This window comes from Rhopalosiphum padi, chromosome 3, assembly GCF_020882245.1.
Source record: "Rhopalosiphum padi isolate XX-2018 chromosome 3, ASM2088224v1, whole genome shotgun sequence".
Lineage (NCBI taxonomy): Eukaryota > Metazoa > Arthropoda > Insecta > Hemiptera > Aphididae > Rhopalosiphum > Rhopalosiphum padi.
Window position 1 is genome coordinate 54,848,808 of NC_083599.1, and position 5,347 is coordinate 54,854,154.

A 5,347-nucleotide genomic window follows, 5' to 3' on the forward strand; every position below is an offset into this window, starting at 1 on the left:
ACTATAATACGAAATCAATTCCACAAAAAACATTAATATATTCAATAACAGCGATAAAAACATCAAAACACATTTATGGTACAATTATCTCCAACATTTCGTTGTAAATAATTTAAAAAAATTGTTTTTTATTTTATCTTTATGAATTCGATAATTTGTAATTGCTTTAATATAGCATTTGAAAATAAAAATGAAGCAAGATGAGTGTCCAACAGCCAATATTTGTTATTATAGTTATACATTGCTCGTGGAAAGTATCTATTAGATTTTAATAGAAATTTTAATTTAGATACTCATTACTGTATGTTTATATCATATCATTTTTACCAACAAAATATACGCGTTCGGGTATTTTATTATATAGAATTTTATTTTTGAAATTTATAATATTACAGATTCTAGGAATTTTGATTCAATCATTACAAATATTTAAATATTCTGGTACTGCTGTATCTGATCTTATGTTAATTATTACTACCCAGTTTTAAAAAGAGAAATTATTCATGTCTCATGAGTCACTAGTTACAACTCATAATTTCGCAATCAAAGGTAGGTACATACTAAAATATCATTTACAAAAAAAATTGTATTTCCAAATCATATGTATACAAAATACTTATAACATATAACAATATTATATTATACATATAATTATCATGGTCCGTGCGTTAATATTTTGTACAAAATTGTAATTAAAATGTATCCATGGTAATAGTAGAATGTAAGTGCTTAAATAATTTTTTTATTAATTTATAATATTTTTATAAATTTCATAATACCTACTGTGTCACCACGTCGGGTGCTTTCTAATAGCCGTTAAGCCCCGATGGACGATGAACGTATTCTTTATGCTGGTCTTCTTTTGAAATAGGTACTATTAGGTTAGCTAATAGCTATACTATTTTATTTTTCAAATTGAAACGTGTATGTAAAGAAATTGTATTTACCTAATACCTAAATGTTATTAAAATTTGTTGTATATGTCAATAAAATAGTTTAGATAATACTCGTATACGAATATAATAGTGAATCTGTAAGTATCGATTGTCTTAATTATTGTAAAGTATTCGATTCAATTCAAAATTAATTTAAAAGTCATATCTTTGTGAATGGTAATCTGTTGTTACTTTATTACTTACGATATTAAAACAATACTAAACAATAAAAAAACGTATAGGTACATACTAACGTACCTAGTTTACCTATACGTGACATTATATATTTGTTTTACATCATACGGTATAGCAATACAGTTTGTTTGCATTTTAAAACTATTATCAATTATAATTTTACTGTTTTCGATTTATTTCAAAAAATAATCTTAGAAAAATAAAGATAAAAGTGATAGAAAACTTAGGTTACGGCGAACAAAATATGTAGGTATGCTAAGCTTTTACATAAATATCGGTATACAACATCGAGACATGTATTAAATTGTCGATTGCATGCGCGATGCGCTGTAGGCATTTTATAAGATAGCTCATGTGTTAATGTTAATCTTAGATCATATAATACATTATTTAAGATGCTGATGCAGGAACACCTATACATCTGTGACCATGGTGTATTGATTTATGCACTGGGCGGAACAAATCACACGTCCACAAAGTGTATACAATTAGTATTTAACCGATCTAATTGATGTGTATTGATGTTATCAATATTTATGCCAGTGAGGTGGTCTTCAACATTCATTTTTTTTGGTCATTAAACCATTTAAGAAATAAATAATACCCATCAATCATTATTGACGTTATATCGCATATATCACATATGAGCAACTGTCCTTCGCATCAAAATATATTAGAAGGTAAATATAGTTGAGTGATTTTTTTTTAATTTGTAACGTAAACACTTACGATTTAACACTTAATTATTTCCAAGTATGACTTCGACGGATGTTTTATTCGCATAATTTAAAAATGAAATAAAGGCCACATTAAAATTGTTCATCGTGACATCCTTGAACTTTTTTAAAAAAAAACATACCGATACCTATTTATTTTAAATAATTTACAGCATATTAAATGCGTAAGTATATATTATATATAATAAGTAACTGAATTCTATATTATATTGAAAATTTTGAAACAAATTAAAATCATATTTATTCACAATTGGTATACATTCCCATATTGTAAATTTATAATTTGTATTTAGGTATATTATGTACAGTATAGAATCTCATTAATTCGGACTAATTGGGGCTCTAGGTTGTCCGTTTTAATGAAAGCCCGGATTAAACAAAATAACCAAAATACGTGTATTATAGATTTAAAAATATGTATTATAATTTATAAGGTGGTACAAAATATAGTATTAGGCGAATAGAGGAAAATTGAATGACAACAGTGGCGTATCCGGGGGGGCACACACTGTCTAAAATGTTATAAGACATATATTGTAATATGCGTTCATGTATACAAATAAATATAAATCTTTAAAATAAAAAATAGTAAATACGGCCAACGATGGGGGCCATGGCCCCTGTGGCCCCTCCCCTGGATACGCCACTGAATGACAATATTTAAATAGTATTTAATCGCGATAACATGTAGAAAATTTTTGGAACTTGTTATAACTTGTATTTTAGAATAAAATAAACTCGAAAACAGCCTTAATCAGCTGTCCGGTATAATGGGGTCCGGATTAATGAGGTTCGACTGTATATAATATATGGGTACAAATAGATTGCACAAGATTTTCAAATAAAAACGCAATTTAGTCTTACGAAAAATTGAACGTAACTATCATCTCATCGTCAAAGTATATCTGCATCTGTATAGGTATATTCGTTGCGTCAGATGATTTTGGATTATTCGTGTTAATTAAAAATCGAGGGTTAGATGTTTCTGGAGCAGACGTTTTCGTGATTCGCACGCCGATTGCTGATAATGTATTATGACTAAAGAGTGTCTATATAAAAGCGAATATCAATAATGGTCGTTATTGAATACACATTATACATAAGTATATCAAAATTATGTTTTATTATGGATTGGCAATTGCCGATGGTCACGAATCATATATTATATATATACGCCATCATCAAGTGTCTATCTATAAGTTCTATATATATACACACCACCGTCGAGTATACTCGAGTGCCTATACATATACATTATACATGTATTATGAAGATATACTGGGTGATTAGTTTAACAGTTAACGTTCATTATCACGTAAAGTATCGGTGTTTTTTGAAAATAATTCAAAATCATTACGATAAAACATATTTTTCCAAAAAAAAAAAATCAGAGTACTTGATCGACATTTAACGAGATACCGCAATTTCACTCCACTTGGTTCTTATCTACACTTTAAATATAGGTATATGTACTTGCAAGTTACAGCCAATTAACTATATATATGCGTTCAAAATACTATTTTTGTACAACGAAATTCTTTGAAAGATATTCTGCTTCGGAGTGTATATAACATTAAAAAGTTCGAGTCGTTCAAAAATCAAAAAACTGAAATAAATATATCGATATAAAAAAATAGCGAACATTTTGTTTTATCAAACAAACAATGTTTCCAATAAAATGTATAGTTTTTGAGATGCTATGGATGTTTACCGTTAAAAAGTATCGCCCTGTACTTATACATTATATACATTACGAGTATATACATTGTACGATTTATATTTTATATATATGTATTAAAATGTATTAAACTCGCGCGCAGACTATTCCCATTCCTTTCGTTCACAAGCTTTCTTATCGGTTTCTTTTTCGCATGCAAGAGTATTCTATAGACGTTCTAGTGTGTACCTACGGGTACATATACGTTTCCGTAACATTAACATAAAAATGCATAGATTATGTTACTTTTACTCGTAAGTCGGCGACGGTGATTGTACCGACACGTACCGTCGTCGTACATGTACATACACAGGTACCTATCCTGACGTATACACTATATGTATCGACGAGACTGCACCATTAACGATCACGAAGTGATGTAAGAACGTCAAATACACTTAATAGAACAGTTCAATTTTGTAGTAAATTTAACAATTGTTTTAAAATATATCACGATATGCATGATATCACTGCGCTAATTCTCAGCACAGTCGTAAGTCGTATAGCACTCGTAACTATTGTCGTTCCTTACTATAATGAACATATAGCAACGGTTCGGATTTACAACAGTTTAATATATTATACAATATGTTTGTATTATAAACCATTATTATAAGTCGTATGTTTGCCTATATCCCTCTACACAGATTGTTTTTCATCGTATATAATTATTTATCACTAAATTCAAAATTTACACATCAGTACATCACAGTGACCTACTTAATGACGAGGTATACTCGACACCTATTATAAAGGGTAGAACAATTTACTAAGAAAAGGATTTTCGTATTCAATTGTTAAGGCTTAACATAAGTTTGAAAATTGTACGAAGTTTTTATTACATAATAATTAGTTTATATTTTTGATTTAAACGATTTCGTCAATTTCTAATTTCAAACGATCATGCAATTTGATGTAGATTTTATTTTTTTTTTTATTTTTATTCCAGTAAAATTAATTTACAAGGAACTTTGTATTAGTTTTTCAAACTTTTTAGCTTAAATAGATAAAAACGTCTTCTATTAATCGTTTTTGAATTACAATAACAATACAAAATTAATTTTGTCAAAAATGATGTATTGGGTATGTAAATATTTCCGTTTTTCTCAATTTTTAGTTTTTTCAAATTATTAAGAAAAAATATGGAGAATTATTTGACTTTTAAACAGCTAAGGTACCATTTAAATCTAATTTACTACTATAGAAATCCACCTTTAATTTAAAGTTATGAACCATTTTTTCTTCTGTAATAATAAGTGTCTTCACAAAATAAAGCAACATTAAAACATCATATCATAAAATCTTATTGTAAAATCAATACATTTCCTCGCTCTGCTCCAAACTAAGAAATCACATTTTTAAATTGGTAAAATTCGTGACCGAATGTCGTAACGTTTCAAAGATAAGAGCAAGAGCCGCTTAGATTAAATGTAACGCGTGATCGCTAACGAGCGGGAATGTCAATTATCAATCCTGATAGGACCTATATATAGTATATAGTGTAGGTAATCTGTGTTTAAAATTAAAACGAAATACTCAACAAATCATGATTATTCATTAATTAAACATTTGTTCCAAAATCTGCCGACACATTTTTAAAAAAAAAAAAAACAAATATTTTTTTTACATATATCCGGGAAACTCGCGGTCAAGACGTCAATAATAATAACCCAATATTATTATTATTATAGCCTCGCCGTTTAATACGCACACGCTCGCAATAAGTCATAATACCGCATTAACGCAGAACGCCGTCGTTGTCA